The sequence below is a fragment of the Lipotes vexillifer genome, unplaced genomic scaffold, assembly GCF_000442215.2.
Source record: "Lipotes vexillifer unplaced genomic scaffold, Lipotes_vexillifer_v1.1 scaffold952, whole genome shotgun sequence".
Lineage (NCBI taxonomy): Eukaryota > Metazoa > Chordata > Mammalia > Artiodactyla > Lipotidae > Lipotes > Lipotes vexillifer.
In genome coordinates this window covers 283663-298171 of record NW_006773530.1, presented here as the reverse complement: position 1 = coordinate 298171, position 14509 = coordinate 283663, and the positions used below count along the sequence as shown (strand labels likewise).

Genomic DNA, 14509 nt, shown 5'->3' with positions numbered 1-14509 from the left:
GAGGTGAACGGTCTCCATTGGTTTGCTGCCCAGCGTTTTTTCACTGGAGCTGCTATTGCACAAGATTGCAACAATAGCTCGATCTTTGTCTTGACCTCTGTTATTTTTGGCCCCAATAGGTTGAGATTATTCCCAATGACTACGCTGGAAACAGCTCTGTCAAGTCCCCTCTTTGTTTCATGCCACAGATCTTGACTGAAAATAGTACAATAGCTTCATTAGGAGCTATAAAAGGCTCCATGCCAGGAATCCTTGGGAAGCCACAATAGAAAGATACCAAGGCTGTTTAGGAGGATGGAATAAGAACAACTATCTACCAACGGGTCCGTTAAAGATGCTTTTCTTCCTTTGCTGGAACAAGCAAGTGACTGAGCCTCACCATTTGGGGTCTGCTTCTTGCAGTAGCGTCACTGACCCCACAAAGCACCAAGCAGGAGTTTCTGGGGCTTACCTTGGGGTTATCAGACTTCATGCTTCATTTAAGACACACTGAGAGACGAGCGCCACTGCTAGGATCCCTTGAAGAAAAATGTTAAATTGAAACAACCCCATTGCCAGTGTTTCTCAGAATAAAAGGAGCTTCTGCTAAGTGAGATAATTGTAGAGTATCATCTCCTCCACTCTGCTTTTTGCCAGAAATTTCTATTAACTTAGCAACATTCAGAGCCTTGTCAGAATTCCATATTTACAGTCCACAGACTTAATTGGGACCATACAGAGAGAATGGCAAGCATGGTCTAAGTTTCCCAGGGGCTTGGGATTATTGAAAAGAGTCACACGGTATGGGATGCAACTGAGGGGGCCCAACAGGGGGACGCAGGGGACTCAAAAGCAACATCTACAGCAGCATAGAGTATCTTGGTCTGTTTGACTTTTCCTCATGTGAGAATTTTTTTTAATTTAGAACCTTAAGCCAGAAGAAAATCTTTAGTATGATCCTCCCAGTTTTTTGTTTTTTGTTTCTTTCTAATAAAATGACTGAGACCCAGAGACATATAGCAGCTAGATGTGAGACACGAGGTCACACAACTGGGTTGCGGCTGACTCGTGCCTATTTGTTCATTCTCAACTATTAGAATATTTTTGGTAGCTAATGGTAAAAGCAGAAAAGGTCTGAGTGAATGAGAGTTAGCTACTCCACGGCAGCCTCAGGACAAGGTTATGAAGAAAGCAATTCTCAAACCATATTCTATTGCCTCGCATGAAAGGTTTACTCAAAAATAGACACAACCACCACAACGTAGCATGACAGGGATTATATTCTCATTACAGCCAGCATCAGGCAATAAGAAATCCTCCTAACCAATGGTTGGGCAAGGGCCCACTTAGGGTTCAATTCTTGGGGGGCCATCCCTAAGGATACGAGCTATAGATGTCACTAGGCTCTTCCACCTGGTTCATGCAAGAGTAGAGAGTATTGCAAAAATATATGGGCAGGTCCACATATCTTGAATTCATGTAATTTCACCAGTGAGAGGTCATTCATCATGCTAATTAACAAGTCCTTCATTTCACACACACAAAAAATCTCTTTGTGACATTTGCTATGCTCATTAGCAAAACCCGGGTGATCTCAATAGCGGAAATGGATATAGTCGCAGCCTCTGGACAAGGGCCCCTCTGCTTAGAATGCCCGCAGACCAGCCCTGGGGTGTTCATCCTTGATTCACATCTGGGTTATTGCTTAACGTAAATGCGAGGCACACAATGTCACTCATAAGTGGCGAGGAATTTTAACGTGAATCTCAGACATTATAACAAACTGCTTCATGGTGAAACAAGAATTCGAACCCAGGTCTTCTGATTCCATTCCAAAATCCTTTCCAAAGGGCCACATGCCTCTCTTCTAATAAAAAAAAAAATCAGCAAATTTGCTAAACATACGCTAGAAAAGATGTCAAAAGAGGAAAGCATGCATTCCCATGAAATTGGGATTCTTTGAAACTGGTTCTGAGGAACCTAGACTGGTGTGTCCTACAACTTCTGCAAAGGAACATGTTTCGGAGCTGTGTGAGAACCCACCTTCTGAGTCCCATGGAGCCGTCAGCAGGCGCAGGGGGTGATCTCAGTATCGCAGCGCAGGGGACTCTACGGAAAATTCTGTCTCGCTCACAAGGTGGTTTTGCCTTCTGGCTTGTCTGAGTGGACCTCTGGGGTGTAGCAAGATGTACCCATAAGAGGCACTGAAGAAATACTTGTTAAGTTGTACTGAAAATCCTGCTGGTTCCCAGGGAGCCTGGGCGGGGGGATTTTGGAAATGTCTGTGGGGCACTGATTTAGGCTTAGAACTGTTTGCTTTGAATCCTTCTCTAAGATTTTGCATAATCCTGTGATTCTGGCCCTTGGCTGCATGTTAGATCATGTGAGTAGGTTGTAAAGACTCTCACTGCCTAGTTCTACCCTAGAGCAATCAGATCAGAATCTCTGGGGTTGGGGTCCAGGCATTAGTATTTTCTTAAATGTTTTTGGATGATGTGAATGTGCAGCCAGGGTTGAGACCCGACTGTCTAATTCAGTGCTTCTCAAACCGTGGGTGCAAGCGCCCTGGGGATCTCGTTAGCATGCAGATCCTGAGATTCTGCACTTCTAAGAGCCTCACAGGTGAGGACGATGCAGATGTACCACGGACCATACTCTGAGCGGCAAGGATCTCACCTCTCACCCCTCAAACCTTCTGAGAGCAAAACCACTAAAGCAAAATCTGAGATGGGCCAAAATAATCCAACTCAACCCTGTCATTTATCCTTCTGGAGAACGTGTGGAATACAGCTTCAATGTGACTACAAAGCAAATAAAATGATTAAACGCCTAAACATTTTGTAAAAACTGAACTTTGATTTCCCACAGATTTGCCTTAAATGCTTAGAATATTTTCCAAATCACAAGATAGCATGGCTCTACTTCCCAAAAGCTAACCATCTAATGTACCAAAAAAAAAAAAAAAAAGCCATCTCTGCATTCCCTATTTATTATGCCCTTCGTATTTACTGATTGTCTCGTATGTCACTGCCTCTGTAGTTAGCCTGTGAGAGCATGATACCCGTGTTTGCGGTTCTTTTCACAGCTCTAGTTTAAGCCAATTCATTGCAGGATCCAGGGAGGGATTGGAGGAAGCTGCGTCACAAACAGCCAGCTGGTCTGCAAACAGTGTAGGAGGCTGGCTAGGATAGGGCAATCTTTAAATGTAAACAAAGGAGAAGGCCAGGGCTCACTGAGTGGCCTTTTCGCTACACCTGCATAAGCAGACAGTGACTGACAGCAGCTGCAGCAGCCTGAATCTGAAGGACGAGCGAGAGAATTTCGCAAACTCAGAAAGAACGGAAAAGCCAAGCCACTACTCACAGAGCCCAAGGTGCGCGCCTGTGAATGATGTTATCAGCTGCACAGCAGGACTGCAGAAAGCACTAACTATGAACAATATATAAATTACAGGGGTCATTCAATGAGCAGATCAAGTGCAATTAAAATGCAAAAGACTTTTCTTTTTACCTGACTCAGAAAAAAATTTTTGTGACACAAGGGTGTCTCAAATTGTCCAGTAGAGCAGGGGTGGGGGGAGGGAGAGAGGTGTGTGTGTGTGGGAACCTGATTACTGAACTCAAAAAGGCTAATGTGCAATTTGTGTTCTTTTTATGTAGATTAAATGCACTGACTGCAGCTTGTACCGCTTAGATACTCAGCAGGGAGTCAAAAGCTTGGGTATCAGTCAACCACAGCCAGCAGCTAAAGCATGGGGCCAAATCTGTTATTGTGCCTTAGATGAGACACTTAATCTAATCTAATGGGAGCAAACCGCCCTGGACAAATAAAAGGGCATTACCAGCAGCATGGTAGCTGTAATGTTAAGAAAAAGCACCAAATATTTTTTGTGATAACATAATTAATGACTTCTCCAGTCTCCTGTTTGCTCTTTAAAAGTTCTGCCTTCCAGCTCACAGTGGCTTGTCTCACAGCCACCCCACGGAGAGCCTCAGGACGTAAATAACAGGAGGCAGCAGTCTGCCTTCTCACCCTCTTGGGAAGCCATGTGTCCTAGGTATACCGCAATCAGAAAAAGTGTATGTTTTTCCCCTGGAGCCACATCTATACCCTCAAGCAGTGTGAAAACATCATTGGGTTTTGATGAATTTGCCTTATTAAAGCAAACAAGAGCGAGGCAGATTGGCCAGGATGCCTGAGGTGGGGCATGAGATGCTACACTTCCAGCAAGCTCCCAGGTGATGCCAATGCTGCTGGCATGATGCCCTCTCCTCCCAAAGTGAGGGATCTAAGACACCAAGGCAGAACTCCCAACACCCTTTGTGACCTACCCTCAGTAGTCACACAACTGACACTTCTGCCATTTTCTAATGGCCACACAGACCAACCATGAGTTCACTGTGGGAGAAGACTACACAAGGGTGTGAATACCAAAAGGCAAGACTCATTGTGGGTCATCTTGGAGGCTGGTGACCACACCAAATAAGCCAAGGAGCCCTATTCCTTCTGCAAAACACAAAGACTGAGGTCCATGGCTCACTGAATGCTCACAGCCACACTCTAATACAGCATACACTTCTGCTCCCAATAGCTGGGTCCTACACTTACTAAGAGTTGATTGTGTTTGCTTCCAAACCTGTTTATGATGGTCGTTCCCGTTGTACTTTTTATTACAATTTAGTGCTTTATACAACATGTGAATTAATGAAATATGAATGCAAAAAGGAGTCGTTTCTATGGGAACAAAGCTGAAAATTTTGGAAAGATGTAATAGTAATGGGTAGCTAAAAATGCTTTTGAATTCTCTGACATAAATCATAGCAATGTTTTCTTAGGTTAGTCTCCCAAGGCTATAGAAATAAAAGAAAGAATAAACAAATGGGACCTAATCAAGCGTATAAGCTTTTGCACAGCAAAGGAAACCATAAACAAAACGAACACATAACCTACGTAATTGGAGAAAATATTTGCAAACTATGCGACCTACAAGGGCTTAACTTCCAAAATATATACACAGCTCATACAGCTCAATAACAAAAGAACAACAACCCAATCAAAAAACAGGCAGATGGGCTTCCCTGGTGGCGCAGTGGTTGAGGGTCTGCCTACCGATGCAGGGGACGCGGGTTTGTGCCCCGGTCCGGGAAGATCCCACGTGCCACGGAGCGGCTGGGCCCGTGAGCCATGGCCGCTGAGCCTGCGCGTCCGGAGCCTGTGCTCCGCAACGGGAGAGGCCACAACGGTGAGAGGCACGCATACCGCCAAAAAAAAAAAAGGCAGATGACCTAAATAGACATTTCTCCAAAGAAGACATAGAGATGGCCAACAGGCACATGAAAAGATGCTCAATATTGATAATTATTAGAGAAATGCAAATAAAAACTACAATGGGGTATCACTTCACACCAGTCAGAATGGCAATCATTAAAAAGTCTGCAATATTAAATTCTGGAGAGTGTGTGGAGAAAAGGCAACCCTCCTACACTGTTGGTGGGAATGTAAATTGGTGCAGACACTATGGAAAACAGTATGAAGATTCCTTAAAAAACTAAAAATGGAGTTGCCATATAATCTGTTGACAGCAATCCCATTCCTGGGCATATATCTGGAGAAAACCCTAATTCGAAAAGATACATGCACCCCAATGTTCATAGCAGCACTATTTATAATAGCTAAGACATGGAAGCAACCTAAACGCCCATCAACAGATGAATGGATAAAGAAGGTGTGGTACGTATATACACAATGGAATACTACTCAGCCATAAAAAGATTGAAATAATGCCATTTGCAGCAACATGGATGGACCAAGAGATTATCATACTAAGTCAGACAGAGAAAGACAAATACCATATAATATCTATTATATGTGGAATCTAAACTATGATACAAATGAACTTATCTATGAAACAGAAAAAGACTCACAGACAGAAAACAAACTTACGGTTATCCAAGGGGAAAGCGGGTGGGAGAGGGACAAATTAGGAGTTTGCGATTTGCAGATACAAACAAGGCCCTACTGTACAGCACAGGGAACTATATTCAATAGCCGGTAGTAAACCATAATGGAAAAGAATATGAAAAAGAATACACACACACACACACACACACACACACACACACACACACACATCACTTTGCTGCACACCAGAAACTAACACAACATTATAAATTAAGTATACTTCAATTTAAAAATAGACAAAAATTACTGTTGAATTATGCATGTGCCAAACAACTGTAAAAGACTGAAAATCATTAAAAAATTGGGAGGATTATGAGCTGAGCTTGTTTCACAAATGTCTTACATTCTTGCTCTACTTTCAAAACTGGAAATCATAGACAGTGCATTTTAGGGACAGTTCATGAGAGAAGGAAAGCCTGTAACTCCTATCAGCAGATTTATATTCAAAGAAAATGACTTGGCTATACAACAAAAGTTTAGTGAATGAATGTATATTTACACGTTTTAAGTTAAATAAAATATCTACAGTTTGTATATACCATTTTTTCAATGATTCCCTGTTTTAACTATCTTTTTTTTTTTTTGCAGTTAACCAACCAAATTCTGGTTCAGACGGATGGGTACAAAGCATACGTTATAAATGGGAAATTGCTCCTGAACTGGCACTTTTGTTTAGAAGTAGGATGAGAGAAGGATAGAGCTAGAGAGAAGGAGGGGCTAGACCACCTGGTTCTAGAAAGTTCTGAGACTGGAAGGCAATTTATCTGCAATCTCACTTACTTGCTACCAGTAAGGTGGAGCCACAGCTGCCCTACTGTACACATGCCTGGGGCTCCATAATGTCTTTTGGTGGCTTCTTTTACCTCTCAAGGCCGTCCTTGCCATTTATTTTAACCTGATTTCACTTGCATGCAATGCTTAGGAAGAGATATAGCTTTCTGCCTACCAAAAGCTCATGCTCCCCTTTCCGTGGTGTTGTTGCTAGGAAATGGTTACCCTGACAGGGCATACATTCTCCAGCCCCATTTCCACCTATATGTGGCCCTGTAACCAGTTCGCATCAATGAAATATGACTGGAGGTGAGAGGCAGCACTTCTGGGCTGGGACTTTGCAGAAGTAAATGTACCTTATCCATGGTTTTTCTCCTCCTGCCGGCTGTTTGCACAGGACTGAGGCTCTGGGGGATGGTAGAGGTACAAGGTAGAAGAAATCCCGAGTCCCTGAGTCACTCACTTGCCATGGGAAAGTCACTCAGTCGCTGGCCAGGACCATTATGTGTCAAGACACTTAAATTTGGAGAGTTGTCTGTTACAGCAGCTAGTGTTATGTCACTTCAACTAACACAGGGGCTGCTCGCCTGGGACTTGCCCTTCTTCATTATTCTGCCCCTCCCCTCCCTCCCACCCTAGCCTCTTACGTCTCATTGGGATTGTCTTTTTTCTGGGTATGAGCTGTGGATTCTTAACCTGAGAGGGTCTGTACAATTATATGCAAAACGTTGTCTATAGGTGTATTTTTCTGGGAAGAGGGTCTACTGCTTTTGTGGGCTTTTCATATGGGCCTGGGAGCCCCTCAAATTACTACAAAGAGCTGCTCTAAGAGATTCACCTTCAATGTCATATTCCTAATTTAATCCATGACCTTAATTCACCCTAGGATTTAGAGATCTGAGTATCTGGGGGTAATTCATGGACGCAGATTAAAGTGAAAGCAAAAGCAAAGAGCTCGCACTAGGTCGTGAATGCAAATGCACAAGCATATCATGGACATCATGGAATGAACAGAAGCAAATCGCTGGACTGAAGAAGCTGAACGGAAACCCCCATCTGAGACTTATTAAGCAGCTGTGTTTCTCCTGTTGTATAAGTACAGCTCCAAAGCATATCTTGGTGACTTAAGAGAGCTACCATGTTCCTTTCCAACAGCCTAATTTATGGCATAGGACTAAGGAGAGCCTGTTTTTTTATATACTGAGAAGCAGTTCTTCCCTAGCTCAACTCATATTTCCTGAGAGTTTAGGTCCAGCAAAACCATGTTAATGCCACAGGGCAATTAAAAATTTTGTGAGGGGGGTGCCTGTAGGACTCTGCAAAGGACTGCAAATATGAGACAGTGGCTCATGCCTGTCCCAAGCATTGAAATTTACTGGGTGGAACTAAGGGTCTCCAGAGAGTTTATTAGTCATATGAAGGTGTCTAGTCTCCTCTTCAGAGGCTGGGAATGACCTGAATTCTAAGCTACGGTTGACATAGAGCTTCCCTGTTTGCTTAGTGTCTTTTTTTTTTTTGCGGTACGCGGGCCTCTCACTGTTGTGGTCTCTCCCGTCGCGGAGCACAGGCTCCGGACGCGCGGGCTCAGTGGCCATGGCTCACGGGCCCAGCCGCTCTGCAGCATGTGGGATCTTTCTGGACCGGGGCACGAACCCACGTCCCCTGCATCGGCAGGTGGACTCTCAACCACTGCGCCACCAGGGAAGCCCTGCTTAGTGTCTTTTAATAGAGCGGACGCGGGTGTATCATGTTCATCTCGAAGGAGTGTGGAGGACTATGGAGCCACCACACAAATTCCCTCTTCCCCAAGAAGCAAGCACGCAGGTAGGAGGTAGGAATATTCATCCAAAGTGAGCGAGTGTTAAACTTGCAGGATTCCCCCCCACCAACCCCAGGTTTTTAACTAGGGTCTACTGATATCTTCTCTTGTTGCCCAGTTTGTAGACAAGGTTTCATATCCTCTGTTCCTTGAACATTCTGGACCGTATTTTGAATCACCCGGGAGTCTGGTCTAAAATGTAGGTCCTAGGTCCCACTCCAGACCTCCTGAATCAGCATCTCAGGAGTAGAGCCCAGGAACTGCCTTTTAAACACATGCCCCAGGTGATTCTAAGACTCACTGGTTTGCCCAGCACTGGTCCAAAGTTTCTGAGGAGTGGCAGCTCTGGAATGTCTTAGGCTGTGGCATGGCACTGTGTTCTACAGGGTCGGAGGTGGGCTAGGAGACACGTCTGGCTGCATTGGCTAGCAGTCATCTAGCTGCTCCATGGTACCTGCGTGTTTGTTCAAAGCGGCTTTGGAGGCTGCAGGTCTGTGACAAGCTGCCGACACAGGTCTCTGTTCCGCAGGATGGGGTTTCTTAAGGTTGTAAAGAATAAGACCTACTTCAAGAGATACCAAGTGAGGCTTCCCTGGTGGCGCAGTGGTTGGGAGTCCGCCTGCCGATGCAGGGGACACGGGTTTGTGCCCCGGTCTGGGAAGATCCCACGTGCCGCGGAGCGGCTGGGCCCGTGAGCCATGGCCACTGGGCCTGTGCGTCCGGAGCCTGTGCTCCGCAATGGGAGAGGCCACAGCAGTGAGAGGCCCGCGGAATGCAAAAAAAAAAAAAAAAAAAAAAAAAGAGATACCAAGTGAAATTTAGAAGAAGACAAGAGGGTAAAACTGATTACTATGCTGGGAAATGCTTGTTAATCCAGGATAAAAATAAGTACAATACACCCAAACACAGGATGAGTTCAGGTAACCAACAGAGATATCACGTGTCAGATTGCTTATGCCCATAGAGGAGGGGATATGACAGTCTGGGCAGCTAATGCTCATGAACTCCCAAAGTATGGCATGAAGGTTGGCCTGACAAATTATGCTGCAGCACGCTGTACCGGTCCACTGATGGCCTAAAGGCTTCTCAATCAGTTTGGCATGGACAAGATCTATGAAGGCCATGTGGAGGTACCCAGCGATGAATACAATGTGGAAAACATTGGTCAACCTGGCGCCTTCACCTGCTATTTGGATGCAGGGTTTGCTAGATTTACTACTAGAAATAAAGTAAGGCCCTGAAGGACGCTGTGGATGGAGGCTTGTCTACCCCTCACAGTACCAAATGGTTCCCTGGTTATGATTCAAAAAACAAGGCATTCAACACAGAAGTACACTGGAAGCACGTCATGGGTCAAAACGTTGCAGATGGGAACCCTCTTGCACTGTTGGTGGGAAGGCAAATTAATACAGCCGCTATGGAGAACAGTATGGAGGCTCCTTAAAAAACTAAAAATAGAACTACCATACGACCCAGCACTCCCACTATGGGGCATATAACCTGAGAAAACCATAATTCAAAAAGAGTCATGTACCACAATGTTCACTGCAGCTCTATTTACAATAGCTAGCACATGGAAGCAACCTAAGTGTCCACAGACAGGTGAATGGATAAAGAAGATGTGGCACACATACACAGTGGAATATTACTCAGCCGTAAAAAGAAACAAAATTAAGTTATTTGTAATGAGGTGGATGGACCTAGAGTCTGTCACACAGAGTGAAGTTGTTAAGTCAGAAAGAGAAAAACAAATACCGTATGCTAACACATATATGCGAATCTAAAAAAAATAAATAAAGGTCACGAAGAACCTAGGGGCAGGACGGGAAGAAAGACACAGACCTACTAGAGAATGGAATTGAGGACACGGGGAGGGGGAAGGGTAAGCTGTGACAAAGCGAGAGAGTGGCATGGACATATATATGCCACCAAACGTAAAATAGATAGCTAGTGGGAAACAGCCGCATAGCACAGGGAGATCAGCTCAGTGCTTTGTGACCACCTGGAGGGGTGGGATAGGGAGGGTGGGAGGGAGGGAGACACAAGAAGGAAGGGATATGGGGATATATGTATATGTATAGCTGATTCACTTTGTTATAAAGCAGAAACTAACACACCATTGTAAAGCAATTATACTCCAATAAAGATGTTAAAAAAAGTTGCAGATGATATGCATTACCTAATTGAAGATGAAGATGCTTACAAGAAACAATTTTCTTAATACATAAAGAATGAAACTCCAGACATGATGGAGAGGATGTATAAGAAAGCTCATGCTGCTATATGAGAGAATCCAGTCTATGATAAGGAGCCTAAGAAAGAAGTTAAAAAGAAGAAGAGGAACCATCCCCAAATGTCTCTTGCCCAGAACAAAGATCAGGGAGCTCAGAAGAGGGCAAGCTTCCTCAGAGCACAGGAATGGGCTGCTGAGAGCTAGTAAACCAAACCACACTTTTCTATGAAGATTTTTCAGATAAAGACAGTAATAAACGTATTGACCAAGCAGCTCCCCCAGAAGTGTGGCTTTGGAGGAAGTTAATTATGGGGATACTAAAGCCTACCCCCCAGCCATGCCATGTAATGGTATTACCCTACTTCCCACCCCCCTACAAGCTGGAAAAGATGCTGAAGCCCAAGGGACAATGTGATTTGTACTTTGAATGAGACACAAAGTTAACTTTTAAAAAATTCAGCCTCCTGACACGTGCACCTCAATACCCCATATGAAAACTCAATGCATTTCCATTAAACCTCAGTGTTTAGCATGCCCCCTTTCCTCTCTCAGCTCAGGACTGCAGCATGTCCCGAGGGTGAGCCTGGATGCCCTCGCTGTGGTTCTAAGCACCTAACAGACCCTCTTGACACCTCCACACATCGTCCTGCTCCCTCTACATACCCCCGGCTGCTTGCTGCAAACGTCTGTAACTATCTACGAGAACACACGTAGCTGGTTCTCAGGGCAAAACGGAAGTGCTGGAGAGTTAGTCCCCCTGAGAGCAGCCCTCAAACAATGACAGATGGGGACTTGGCGGAGAAATACCCCAGCTTCCTCATCCCACTGGTGGGATAACTCTGGAACGTGTTCAACACTCTCCCCAAGAGGTCCCTGCTGGGGTTGATCTCCAAGAGCCCATGATGGGCACTTGCTTATTATCACATGGGTCCCTTCCCTTCTCTTCTCACTCCTCCCCTTTCCAACCAGTGTTTCCTGGGACATCCTTCCAAATAACCAACTTGCATGTGAGTTTTTGTCTGAGGGCACCCCTCGGGATGTAAAAGACACAAAGGGGATCTAACAGCTCTGAATGGACCCTGGCACTGTAAGAGACAAGGGTGGAGGCCAGCAAACCCCTGTATCTGTAGCATTTTGGCATGATTGTCTAAATCATCTGACTGATTTCTGCTCCCTTTTTGCTGACCTCTGTACAAAACCTGTGGATGATGAGTGACCTTGATAGCCTGTTTCCATTGCTCCTCCTAAATAATGAGCCTTTTGCTACCTAGAGTGACAGGAGCAGAGCCACAGCAGTCCTGGTGTGCCCTGTTGCAGACTGAACCTTCTGTGCTCTACGTCAGCAGGTCAACATCGCAGCACAATGTGGGGTCTCGCGAAGTTGCTGATCCACACCGTGGGGAATCCTTGGGGGAAAGGACATCACACATTTGTGCATTCCTTTAACAAATGCATATGGAGCACTTATGGAATATGGGGAATACGGAAGGAATGTGCGTAAGTTAAGTCTGGTCAGGCTGTTGCTAGATAGAACTCTGCCAGCCCCTGCCCCGAGGGGCCTGGCCACACAGAAGATCCCATCTCGTCCAGCCCAGATGAAGCCAGAGCCTGCTGAATGCTCTCCCTGCATTTAGTTCAGGCCCCTCTGCTTCACCCTCCATGCTGGGAGCTGCTGGGAGCTGCTGGGAGCAGCGTTATCCTTCTGAAATACAAGACGGCCTATCACTCCCCTGCTCAATAATCGTCAGTAGCTCCACTATGCCTATGAAATAAAGGACAAACTTCGGAATATATATGCAGCCAAGGGCTCTCAAGTCTGGTTCCAAACCAGCCTTCCACCTTCCTTTTCCACCACGTCCTCCCCTTCCCAGCAGGTAGCTTGTACTCCCCCAAACACCCTATGTTCTTTCAGACTGCTGTCCTCTTTTGCACATGATGCTCCTTAGGCCTGAATTTCACTTATCCCTTTAGCCAACCCCCAGTCATTGTCGAGCACCCACTTAGAATGTCACCTTTTCCATGAAGACTTGCTCACCCCTCCCTCTACCTCCAACAGCACCAACAGCCGCGTCTCCTGCGTACCTTGCTATTGGCACACGCACAGCAAATTCAATACTGAGCACGCTATGCTGTCATTGTTTCTGAGCCTGGCTTCTCCCAGAAGACTGTGAGTGCATAGACAGCAGGGATGTTGCCATTTTGTTCATCTTTGTACCCTGCTTGTGGGCTTAAGAGAATGCCTGGCACACTGTACATCCGTAAGAAATGCTTGTGAACGCCCGCCCGGGCCTCAGAAAGCCCAAAGGAGATTTAACCCTTTCTCTCCAGTAACTGATACCATTCCTGGTGTAAGATCTGTTCCACACACCTGGATGGGAATGTTCGCTTGTGCTGTCCTCTCAACTGCTTCCGTTTTGGGCCCCCAGCAGTTCTCTCCCTTGATTTATAGCTGAGCTCTGGAGGTTGCCCCAGGATTTGAGGTCACCAGGGTGCTCTGAGGTGCCAGATGCCAAAGCTGAGTAGGTGGACTTTTATTGCCCCAAGGGGTGCATTGTGCGGCTCCCTGGCATGAGCAGGCAGAAAGCTGATGACATCACAGCCCCTTACAGACATCCACAGAGAGCCCTCAACTCTGAGGGGTGACAAGGAGAATCAAGAGGGGAAGGAATCAGATCGAGGTGCATTATGCCTGGAGGACTTGAACCATCATTCACAGGTGGAGGGAAATGTCTCAGAAGGGACAAGCCAAGGAGTTATCTGTTGGTATTCAGGGAAGAGAGGTGTGTATGCAGTAACCTCACAGGTACTCAAGTGAGGCCAGCAGCCACTTACTTCTCCCAGAGGGCTGGTGGCAGTGCCGGCCTGGACAGCCTTTGATCATCCTCAAACTAGAAAATAATTAACCAAACCTCTTCACTCAGCTTAGAGTCCACTTCTTTAAGGTACAGACCAGAATGTTTCACTCTTGAGAGATCTGGACATTATAAGTGCTTACTACAAACTGGACCAGGCAAGATGTTATGTACTTTCTGTGCATCAACTCAGTGAACTCCCATAATGAACCCTGCTTGGTAAGTTTCATAATTATCCCCCATTTTACAGATGAGAAATCAGAGGCTCAGTGAAGTTAAGTAACTTGGCCATACTCACACCGTCAGTAAGGAGCAGAACTGCGATTCTTACCAGTTCTATGAGACCCCATGATCTGTGTCTGGAACTTCTACACGATGCCACCCTGAGTACCATGCTTTCCCTGATGTCCAGAGATAGGGGCCCTGGCCCCTGGCACTTGGCCACTAACTAGCTGTGTTGCCCTGGAAAAGGCACCCAATTCTCTGGATCTCAATAATTGTGTATGAGTTGGACCAGCCGATCTGTAGACCTCCTTCAGATTTAGCATTCTATGAGTCTACGGTGGAATCATATTTTCTTTCATGCATGGTTATCAAGGGTGGGTATCTGGGGCCTAAGATCGACTGGTATAATATGAAATTGATTAAGTGCCAATTAAGTAGTTGGCATATTTCTGAATCATGGTATAAGAAGGGCTTTCATTGTCATTTTTAGGCTGTTGCGCTGATAAACTTGTTCTTTTTTACTCTTAAAAATTATGCTTCATTACAGTGCTCTAATCTATAAAACACTGTGGGTTCTGGCACCCAGAAAATCAAATAGATCAATGGATCGGAATAAAGTAACCAGAACACGTATGTGAGCACTTGATTTATGATAAATGATTCACAAGA

At 45.3% G+C, this 14509-nt stretch overlaps 1 pseudogene; it reads left to right on the top strand.

Moving 5' to 3' along the window:
• The first annotated feature begins 9048 nt into the window (after positions 1-9048).
• Positions 9049-10967, top strand: LOC103089659 (60S ribosomal protein L5-like; annotated as a pseudogene).
• Positions 10968-14509: the final 3542 nt, after the last annotated feature.